Source organism: Saimiri boliviensis (assembly GCF_048565385.1).
Source record: "Saimiri boliviensis isolate mSaiBol1 chromosome 19 unlocalized genomic scaffold, mSaiBol1.pri SUPER_19_unloc_1, whole genome shotgun sequence".
Taxonomy (NCBI): domain Eukaryota; kingdom Metazoa; phylum Chordata; class Mammalia; order Primates; family Cebidae; genus Saimiri; species Saimiri boliviensis.
Window position 1 is genome coordinate 503,409 of NW_027412502.1, and position 12,248 is coordinate 515,656.

A 12,248-nucleotide genomic window follows, 5' to 3' on the forward strand; every position below is an offset into this window, starting at 1 on the left:
AAGCTGATAGCACCAGTGCACTTCAACCTAGGAGACAGCACAAGACCTCATCTCAAAAAGGAAAAGCCAGACATGGTGACTCACACCACCACTTTGAGAAGTGGAGGTGGAAGGATTGCTTGAGGTCATCAGTTAAAGACCACCTTGGCCAATGTGGCAAAACACGGTCTCTACTAAAAATATGAAAATTAACCAGATGAGGTGGCATGTACCTGTAAGCCCAGCTACTTGGAAGGCTGAGGGGAGGATTGCTTGAACCCAAGAGACTGAGGTTTCAGTGAGCTGATATCAGGCCACTGCACTCCAGCCTGGCCAACAGAGGCAAGGTCCCACCTCAAAGAAGAAAGAAAGAAAGAAAGAAAGGGAAGAAAGGGAAGGAAGGAAAGGAAGGAAAGGAAGGAAAGGAAGGAAGGAAAGGAAGGAAGGAAGGAAGGAAGGCAGGCCTGGGACTGAAGGAGTGTAGTGGCTCACACCTATAATCTGGCACTTTGGGAGACTGAGACGAGCAAGTACCTCAGGTTGGGTGTTTGAGACCAGCCTTACCAACATGGAGAAACCTCGTCTCTACTGAAAATACAAAAATTAGCTGGGCGTGGAAGCGCCCACCTGAGGCACAGGAATCCTTTGAACTCGAAAAGTGGAAGTTACAGCAAGCCAAGATTGCGCTACTACATTCCAGGCCTGTGTGTCAGAGCGAGACTCTGTCTCCAAAAGAAAAAAAAAAAAATCTCAGATACTCGAAAGGTGAGACACAAGAGTCATGTGAATCCAAGAGTGGGAGGTTGCAATCAGCCGAGATTGCACCACTGCACTCTAGCCTGAGCAAAAGAGCAAGAATCCATCTCAAACAAAAAGAAAGTGAAAAGACAACACAGTGCATTATATATCTAACAACAGTCTGTTAACTACAGTGTACAATTTGTCTGACTCAACAATAAAAACAACCTAATTACAAAATCTAAAAACAGTTGAACACACATTTTGACAATATGACACGCAAATGGGAAACAAGCACATAACAGGATGATCAATGTAATTCTCATTATGGCAATCTACATGGAAACCACAATGATAAACTACTTTAACACACACTCAAAAGGTTATAATCCAAAGAAATATAAAATAACAAGTGTTAGCAAAATCAGAGAGAAATCACCATCCTTAAATACCATATGTAATGGTGCAGCCTATTTTTAACATAGTTTCGTATTTACTCACAAGTGAAAAATAGTTTGGGCACAGTAGCTAATGCCTGCAATCACAGCACATTGGGAGGCTGAGACAGGTGTATCACGTGAGTCCAGGAGTTCAAGACCAGCCAGGACAACATAGCAAAACCCAGTCTCGAATAAAAATGCAAAAATTAGTCAGGCATGGTGGCACACACCTGTAGTCACAGCTACTTGGGAGGCTGAGACAGAAGGATTGCTTGATCCCAGAATGTGGAGGTTGCAGTAAGTCAAGATCACACCCCTGCCCTCCAGCCTGGGAGACGGCAAAAGACCCTGTCTCAAAAAAGAAAAGTCAAACATGGTAGCTCATGCCTGTAATCCCAGCATTTTGGGAGGTCGAAGCAGACAGATCTCTTAAGGTCAGGAGTTCGAGACCAGCTTGCCCAGCATGGTGAAACCCCATTTCTACTAAACACATGAAAATTAGTCAGGTATGGCAACAGGAACCTGTAATCCAGCTACTTGGGAGGCTGAGGCAGGAGAATTGCTTGAACCTAGGATGCAGAGATTCCAGTGAGCAGTTATCAGGCCACTGCACTCCAGCCTGGCTGACAGAGCAAGACCCATCTCAAAATAAAAAAGAAAGAGAACCAAAATACCTAGGAGTGGCAGGTGCAGTGGCTCATGCCTGTAATCCCAGCACTATGGGAAGTTGAGGCAAGCAGATCAACTGAGGTTGAGAGTTTGAGACCAGCCTGACCATTGTGGAGAAACACCATCTCTAAGAAAAACACAAAAATTTGCTGGGCGTGGTGGCACAGGCCTGTAATTCCAGCTAGTCAGGAGGCTCAGGGAGAAGAATCGCTTGAACCTGGGAGGTGGAAGTTGCAGTGAGCAGATATTGCACTACTGCACTCACACCTGGGTGACAGAGCAACACACAGTCTCAAAAATAAATAAATAAATACAGAAAATAAGCTGGGCATGGTAGTGGAAGACTGTAATCTCAGCTACTTGGGAGGCTGAGGCAGGAGCATCATTTGAAACCAGGAGGTAGAGGTTGCCGTGAGCTGAGATCACACCACTGCACTACAGCCTGGGAAACAGCACAAGAGTCCTTCCATCTCAAAAAAAAAAAAAAAAAAAAAAAGTGAAAACACAACCCACAGAAAGGAAGAAAACATGTGTGCATTACATATCTAACAGTGTGTTAACCAAAATGTATAATATAATTTGTATAACTCAACAACAAAAATTACAAAATGGAGACACAGCTGAACATACACTCTGCCAATAAGGCATTCAAGTGAAAAACAGGCACATAAAACATGAATACTATCCTTATCATTATGGCCATCTAAACTGAATGACATACTCAATGTCATACACAATGACATACACAATGACAAACACACACTTTGCCAATAATACATGCAAATGGAAAACAAGAACATAAAAACATGATCAGTATGATTATCATTATGGCCATCTAAAGTGAAACCACAACATACACCCTCACACACACTAGAAAGGCTATAATCCAAGAAATGTAAGTTAACAAGTGTTGGCAAGGTCAGGGAGAAATCACAACCCTTAAATACTGTACGGGGAATGGAAATGGTGCAGCCTGTTTTTAACATAGTTTGGTAATTCCTCAAAAAGTTAAAAACTGCCTGGGCACGTCAGCTGATGCCTGTAATTCCAGGACATGGGGAAGCCGAGGCAGATGCATCATGTGACTCCAGGAGTTCAAGACCAGCAAAGACTACATGGCAAAAACCCCTCTCCACTAGAAATACAAAAATTAGCCAGTTCATGGTAGCACACACCTGTAGTCCCAGCTACTTGGGAGGCCGAAATGGGAGGACTGCTTGAGCCCACAATGTGGAGGTCACAGTAAGCCAAGAACACAACCCTGCACTCCAGCTTGGGTGCCAGCACAGGACCCTGTCTCGAAAAAGGAAAGGGTGGACATGGTGGTTCACACCTGTAATCCCAGCCCTTTGAAAGGCTGAGACGGACAAATCATTTAACGTTAGGAGTTCAAGACCAGCTTCGCCAATATGGCAGAACCCCGTCTCTACTAAAAATATGAAGATTAACAGGGCTTGCTAGCATACACTTGGAATCCCAGCTACGTGGGAGGCTGAGGCAGGAGAACTGCTTAAACCCAGGAGGTGGAGGCTGCAGTAAGCCGATATCGAGCCACTGCACTCCAGCCTGGCTGACACATCAAGATCACATCTGAAAAAGAAAACAAGAAAGAAAACCAAAATGCCTGGGAGTGGCAGGGTGCCGTGGCTCACACCTGTAATCCCAGCAATTTGGGAGGCTGAGGCGAGCAGAGCGCCTGATGTTAGCAGTTCGAGACCAGCCTGACCAACATGAAGAACACGTGTCTCTACTGAAAATACAAAAATTGGCCAGTCAGAGTGGCATGTGCCTGTAATTTCAGCTCCTCAGCTGGCTGAGGTAGAAGATCACTTCAATCCAGGAGGTGAAGTTTACAGTGAGCTGAGATGGTACTACTGCACTCCAGCCTGGGTGACAGAGAAAGACTCCATCTCAAAAAAAATTCATATAATTTCACACTAGAATAGTTATACTAAAAAACATAAAAAATGGGTTGACAAAGATGTGCAGTAACTTGAACCCTTAAACACCGCTTCTGACTGTATTAAACCGTCCAGCCTATGTGTAAAATCATTTGGTGTTTCTTCAGACAGTTACAAATAGATTTTCCATATAACTCAGTGATTCCATTCCTCAGCATATACCCCAAAGAACTGAAGACAAGTGTTCCAACAAAAACTTGTATGTTCTTTAAGTCTGTCAAGGTGACAAATATGCAGGAAAGTCTGGGGAACAGGGCCAGGAAAAGAAAACTGGATCAGAACAATGAAAAAATACATCATACTCCCAGGTGGTGCAGAAGGTAAAAGTGAAATGAGTTTGTAGACTGAATTATCATGTAGGAACCATGCTGATTTCCTGATCTAGAGGTTACGTGGTGGTTACCTGGGAGAGTGTACTTTGGGTTAAATATACTGAAGTATTTTCTGGGACATTGTAAATCTGGTACAGCAACAACTGCTGCAAAATCTAAGAGAAGAAACAGGTTATACTTTGTACTGCTATTAGAAGATTCCTAGAAGTATGACATTATTGGAAAGTAAACTACTTTTTAAAACAACCATATCAATATTATGCCAGGAAAGCAAAGACCTCATCAAAATCCATTATAGAGGCTATAGTTCAACCAGATCTGTGAAATCCTTATACAAGTCTCAATGTCAACAGAGTCCACTTAGTGGACATTGTATTTACTAGTATTAAAAGCTACTGTGTGGCTATATTAGTGTTTGGTATGATGTGGATATCAGTGTTAGGGCATGTTGTGAATATTATATTGGTGTTAGGGTATGGTGTGATTACTATATTAGAGACCACTGTGAGAATACTTATTAGCAGTTGTGTCTTGGACACTGATAAGATCAGAGTGTAGTCAAAACAGTGGATATGAGGGTTTTGTTTTTCTAGCTGAATTCCTTCCTCTGCCGAGTACTCTCTAAAGACTCTCTCCTCTGCACTCAGGGCTTTGGACACGAAGCTTGTTACTTATCAATGAACAACACCAAGTTGACACAACCTTCATGCTGCCCTGAGGTAGATAAAGCTTCTTGATGATTCTGGCACCTTCTGAGGAAAGTTGGTCAGGGGTGGGTTCGTGCACCCTCTGATGATGCCAGAGGTCAGCACAGACACTCTTGCTCAGTTTCTAGGTGAACGTGCAACCCCGCCTGGCTGTCCTGAAATACCTATAAAATTCAATATTGAGTTTACTCAATGTAATAATTTTAGAAATTCAAACCAAAATGAAGCCCACTGTAGGCACTCCTTCCCAAAGATGGTGATGGAAGACTTTGGAAGCCATGTAGAATAAAATGAATATATACACAAATTAAGAAAAACAAAAATCTACTCAAAATACTCCAGAGACCATAACTTAAAATGTAAAACTACAAAAAAATCTAAAAGAAAATCTATAGGACATTGAGTTTTGTGTTGAGTTGTAACACAAAACATCATGCCAGTTCATGAAAATATAGATAACACCAACTTTATAAAACTAAGTATTCTACTGTGCAAAACTGTATTCAGAAAAAAAAAAGAGAACAGAGATGTGAGAAGATATTTACAAAATACATACATGACTTTAAAACTGGGTAAATATCTGAACAGATACCTAACCAAAGCAAATATACTGATAGTAGGCTGGGCATGGTGGCTCATGCCTGTCATCCCAGAACTTTTGAAGGCTTAGACGGGTAAATAATCTGAGGTCAGGGGTGGGGAACATCCCGTGTGAGACCCCCAAAAGGCGTGGGTCTCACTATACGGTGAGTTTGATCCCAAACACAGTTTCCTGTTGGAGGCAGTCGAGCTATCGGGAAAAAGGAACTGAAAGATGAATGATCAGTTTCTAATATCAACCATGATATCATTTGGGCCTAAAACTATGTGGTGCTGCTAGACCAAGTGACTCCATACCAGCAACAAGTTTCTGCTCTTAACTTTTTATGACTCTTTAAGGATAAGCTTTAACCTTTTCTTTACTTGCCTGACTGCCTTGTACCCTAGATAATGGTTTAACTGTGGGGATATTTGCAAAGCAAATGCCACCATACAGGATGGATGGCTTTGATCCCTGACTCAGAGACTCCTGAATGGGGGAGTTGAGATAAGTTGAGTCAGGAGCAAAGGAGAATCTGGTTAAAAGATATTCTGATGAGGAAAACCAGAAAACCTTTTCACATCTCATTTCTAAAACAAGATCAAACCAGAGATACCTGCAGCCAGGAGGAATAATGTCTGGATGTAAACAAGCTTTGTGATCACAGGAAATTCTGTTACTTTTTACAACCACTGATTGTGTATCTGACTTCTTTATTGTATAGGCCATGTAAGGTATAGATTTGCATTTCCTCTTGCAATGAGGTAAACCAGAGCAAGGAAAGTGTATTTATTCCTGGCCTTTGAAAAATAAAATTTGCTCTTTAGGCACAGCCTATCCAGCTCTCCAGACCCCCACTCTCTGTCTCTCTTATTTCTTCAAGCACACGCTCTCTACCAGGTATTGGGACCCTCTTGCAGGTCGAGAGACCCCCGGCAGACGTGCCATCCCAGACTGTTCCCCTACAGTCAGGTGTTCCAGACCCACCTGGCCAACATGGCAAAACCCTATCTCTACTAAAAACACAAAAAATTAGCCAAGCGTGCTGGTTGGCGCCTGCAATCCCAGCTACTTGGGAGGCTGAAGCAGGAGAATTGCTTAAACATGGGAGGTAGAGGGTGAAATGAGCCAGTATCGTGCCATTGTACTCCAACCTGGGTTACAGAGCAAGACTCCATCTCAAAAAAAAAAAAAAAAAAAAAAAAGTTAATAACATATCTGATACAAGTTGATATCTTTAAACGAGGGGAAACTAGTTTGGGTTTACACAGGAAATCTGCATTTTCCTCCCAATTTCAGTGTGAATCTAAAACTAATTTAAAACTGTGCAACCCGCAGAGACCCTTCCCAAAGCAAATGAGAGCGAGGAGTTGTTAAGCCGAGTCCAGGTTTATTGGGGTTTGCGGGCAACTCGAGTGGGAGAGGGAAGAGCTGCACCCAGCAGCTGCCGGAGAGGGTTTTTATAGGGAGGCGACCTGCTTAGGCCAGGTGTTGTGAAGTGATTGGTGGCAGTTGGACATGGGCGGAGGGGGAATATTGTGGCGTGCAGGGATTGGTTTAAGCTTTGGCGGGCTAAAGTGGGAGATGATTGGCTTGCCTTGTATCTGGGAAGGCTGAACTCTAGAGGTAGCCCGTACAGGTGAGGTGTCATGGAGTGATTGGTGGAGGTTAAGCAAAGAAGAAGGAAGAGCCATGTGGCAAGGGGGATGGGCTAGTTAGCAAAGAAGAAGGAAGAGCTGTGTGGCACGGGGGATGGGCTAGGTAGCAAAGAAGAAGGAAGAGCCATGTGGCAAGGGGGATGGGCTAGTCCTGTTGCTGGGCAGACTAACCTCCGGAGGCCGCCTGCTGGATGTGGGTCCTGGATATGGGGAATGGGCCCTTTCTACCTAACAAAAACAAAACCTTTATTTAAAAATTGTAAATATTTTCAAATATCTGCTTATTTATTTGTACTAATAATTAGTAGTAATTGACACTAACTACTCCTACTTTTCAAAATAGGGGCATTCCTGATGCTACAAAGTAACTGATGCAAACATATAATTTCAATGAAATGCCTATTTTACAAGATTTATGTTAAAATAACACATCCATGTAAACATATTTATCATATCTTTTTTCTTGTGGTATGGTTCACTCTCTAGGAAATCTGGTCACCTTAGAACCAAGTAAAGAATTCAGAGTTTGGAGACTACTGCCATTTAAAGCAGGGTGATTTCAAAAGTATAACTTTTTAAAAAAAGATAAAATAGCAATTGATTGTGACTGAATCACTTATTATAATGAATGCTTGTCTTTGTTTTGTTTCCCAGCATTCCTTTTAGACAAAAGTGGCAGGACAATCAATCTGACTTTAGATGTTACTGTGTCTTGTGAGAAAAAGTAATTTACCTTTAGAGAATTGCTAAGAATTACTGGAAGCCCTGACTCTGGAATGTATCTAAATTTAGTTATCAATAACACTAGCAATGAATGTGATAAAAAGGAATCTCTGTTTTATTTGTGTAATACAATACCAATGTAGTATTTAACACTCCAAGAAAAACAAGTTATACCTGAAATACAGTTGACAATATCAGAATCAAAATAACCCTCCTGACCAGGCACGGTGGCTCATGCCTGTAATCCCAATACTTTGAGTGGCCAAAGCAGGTGGATCACCTGAGGTTAGGAGCTCGAGAGCCACGTGACAAACACGGAGAAACTCCATCTCTACTAAAAATAAACAATTACCCAGGCTTGGTGGTGCATGCCTGTAATCCCAGCTACTGTGGAGGATGTGGCAAGACAATTGCTTAAACTGGGGAGGAGGCGGGAGTGGTTGGCCAAGATCACACCATTCCACTGCTGTACTGTCTATGTAAAAATGCAAATTCACTGAACCAAACTACATAGTATTCAGTGGAAGGCTGATCAAAAAATATAAAAGAGGCTGGGCACGGTGGCTCAAGCCTCTCATCCCAACACTTTGGGAGGCTGAGGCGGGTGGATCATGAGGTCAAGAGATTGAGACCATCCTGCTCAACATGGTGAAAACCCGTCTCTACTAAAAATACAAAAAATTAGCTGGGTACAATGGCACGTGCGTGTAATCCCAGTTACTCAGGAGACTGAAGCAGGAGAATTGCCTGAGCCCAGGAGGTGGAGGTTGCGGTGAGCCGAGATTGTGCCAGTGCACTCCAGCCTCGGTAACAAGAACGAAACTCCATCTCAAGAAAAAAAAAATTCAAAAGATTTCAACTTTTGTTTTATCTACTTCTGAGCTAGAACCACCCCCCACCCCGCCTTCCTACTCTCTAAAATATATAAAAGCAAGCTCTACCCTGATCACCTCGGGTCCATGGTGTCAGGACCTCCTGAAGCTGTGTTATGGGTATGTCCTTAAACTTGGTGAAATAAGCTTTCTACTTGACTGAGACCTGACTCAGATATTTTGGGATCACAATCCACAATCACCATGGTGTGACATTTGACTACAGCATTCAGTACAGAGATGAGCTATACAGGTATGTAGCCTGAAAGCAAGAAGCTATACCGTATCACTTATGTGTGAAGTGGGCTACATCATCCAGTTTTTTTTTTTTTTTTTCCGAGACAGAGTTTCGCTCTTGTTACCCAGGCTGGAGTGCAAGGATGCGATCTCGGCCTACCGCAACCTCTGCCTCCTGAGTTCAGGCAATTCTCCTGCCTCAGCCTCCTGAGTAGCTGGGATTACAGGCACACTCCACAATGCCCAGCTAATTTTTTTGCATTTTTAGTAGAGACAGGGTTTCTCCATGTTGACCAAGATGGTCTCGATCTCTTGACCTCGTGATCCACCTGCCTCAGCCTCCTAAAGTGCTGAGATTACAGGCATGTGGGTGTTGAATAAACTGGCTTTCTGACTTTAAGTGCTGCAGAAGGAGGCCTGTAGGTGGCTCCAGCCATCACACAGGGAGCAAGAGGGCCCTGCGGTGTCTCAGCTGCCTGCAGGGAACGTGCTGCCACAACACTGAGCAAGAGGGTCTTGCAGTGTCCCCTGCTGGCAGCAGTGTAGCTGGTGGGCATGCCACCACTACACTGTGTGCAAGAGGGCCCTACAGTGTCCCAAGCAGCCAGCAGGGGGCTTCATGCCCGTACACTATGAGCAAGATGGCCCTGTAGTGTCCCAGCTGCCATCAGGGCCACTACACTGTGAGCCAGAGGGCCCTACAGTGCCCCGAGCGGCCAACAGGGGGCACACGAATACACCACCATGAACAAGAGGACCCTGCAGTGCTCTAGTTCCCATCACGGAAGTGCTGCCATGACACGATGGGAAAGAGGGTCTTGCAGTGCCCCCAGCGGCCAGCCACCACCATCACCCAGCTAATTTTTTTGCATTTTTAGTAGAGACGGGGTTCACCGCCGCACCCGGCCACCATCCAGGTTTTATAAGGACACTCTATAGTGTTTGCACAAAGATGAAATCATTAAGGAAACATTTCTCAGAAAGTATGCACATCGTTAGGACATGCTTGAGTGTATTTTAAATGGTTAAAGCCTAGGAGAAGAAAAAAGCAACTGAACTCCTGTTATGGTTTAATAACAAAGCTTAATAGAGTTAACATATTTCATCTACTCTAAGATGCTAATAATTAACAAACATTATTTTAACCACCATCACAAATAGGTTGCCATTTAAACAGACTTTCTGAATGAATGTTTACAAAAATGTAAACTTACTTTATTAATGTCAGGAAAGTAAAATGAAAATGAATTATGGTTTTGACATGTTAAAGCAAAAAAGGAGGAAGCCGTTAGCCTGAGATCTTGCCTAATCAAATGGAAACCGAACTTTGAGGCATGTAAACTGACTTAAAAACATTAACCAACCAACCAGTCAATGACAAAAAGCCCAGCTGCCAGTTGGCTGTATGACTATTGACGCTGAGGGAACCATCCTCACAACCAGCGGTCACCCAGCTGGAGCCAATGAGAAACCTCACTCAGCTGCCACCGCTGAGAGCTCAAAGTCCCAAGCCCTGTTTTTCATTCTTGTGCTTCAGGCATGATTCATGAATCATTTCTTTGCTCAAACAAACTGTGGCCTAAAATTTTTCTAACCCCTATATTCTAACGTTTAACTGGTAACCCCTAACTCTAACTCTATCCGCTACCCCTAATCCTCACCCTAAACCCTAACCATACGTTATTTTCTATGTTTGCATTGATATGTCAGTGTTGATTATCGAAACTGCTGTACTGGCAAGGCTGCATGAGTATTGCAGATTTTATAGTAACATTTTTGGATGGAGGCCTTGCATTAGCATTAGGTGTTTTCTACCTGAGCACTAGGTTTATTGTATTCGTATTTCAGAGGTCATATCTGTCTTAGGAACGCTCCATTTGTCTTCTGAGGCTGCTGAGTGCACCTCACACTGCAGCCACCTGGCCTTGAGTGGGGAGAACCCAGGTGTGCAAGATTCAGAGGGGCTTTTCGTGTTCAGTTTCCCACACAGAGCTCTTCTTACTAGTCTCTGACCCTAAGCAGTCAAGAATGCAAACAGGAAGGATTTTACTCACTGTGGACATGATCCAGAGTTGTCCCAAACCGAAGCTGTGCCCACTACGTCTCTGCCGTGGAGAACGCAGCTCCACCCTCACGGTGCCCCACAGGTCTGTACTGAGAATGCAACTCCACAGATCGCGGAGAGGCAATGTGCACCATGAAGCAATGCATGCTGGCGCCGTGACGCCAACTGAAAACACAGACTCGGTCCCCCCTGCTAGTGGCTAGGGCCACTGCAGGGCACTCTTACAGTGTGGTGACAGGCATCACCTGCTGGCAGCTGGAGCACTGAAGGGCCTTCTTGCTCACAGTGTTGTGGCAATATGCCCGCTGCTGGCAACCAAGGCAGTGCTACATCCTCTTGCTCACGGTGTGGTGCCTGTGAAGCTGAGCACTCTTACCCGCGGTGTGGTGGGGGCATACCTTCTGCTGGCCGCTGGGGGCACTGCAAGACCCTCTTTCCCATCGTGTCCTGGCAGCATTTCCGTGATGGGAACTAGAGCACTGCAGGGTCCTCTTGCTCATGGTGGTGTATTCGTGTGCCCCCTGTTGGCTGCTCGAGGCACTGTAGGGCCCTCTGGCTCACAGTGTAGTGGCTCTGATGGCAGCTGGGACACTACAGGGCCATCTTGCTCATAGTGTACTGGCATGAAGCCCCCTGCTGGCTGCTTGGGACACTGTAGGGCCCTCTTGCACACAGTGTAGTGGTGGCATGCCCACCAGCTACACTGCTGCCAGCAGGGGACACTGCAAGACCCTCTTGCTCAGTGTTGTGGCAGCACGTTCCCTGCAGGCAGCTGAGACACCGCAGGGCCCTCTTGCTCCCTGTGTGATGGCTGGAGCGCCCTACAGGCCTCCTTCTGCAGCACTTAAAGTCAGAAAGCCAGTTTATTCAACACCCACAGTTCTGGAAATTCAAACTGAAACGGAGCTATTACTAGAAAGAGCTGATGTCCCAGTTCTTGTCTAACTTGGAAGAAAGATTTTAACCATAAGGCAGTACAAAGATGGTAGATAACTTTATTGAAAATAAATACAGGCCGGGTGCAGTGGCTCACACCTATAATCCCAGCACTTTGGGAGGCCCAGATGGGTGGATTATGAGCTCAAGAGATCAAGACCATCCTGGTCAACATGGTGAAACCCTGTCTCTACTAAAAATACAGAAATTAGCTGGGCATGGTGGTTTGCACCTGTAGTCCCAGCTACTCAGGAGGCTGAGGCAGGAGAATTGCTTGAACCCAGGAGGCGGAGGTTGCGGTGAGCTTAGATCGTGCCAGTGCACTCCAGTCTGGGTAAAAACAGTGAAACT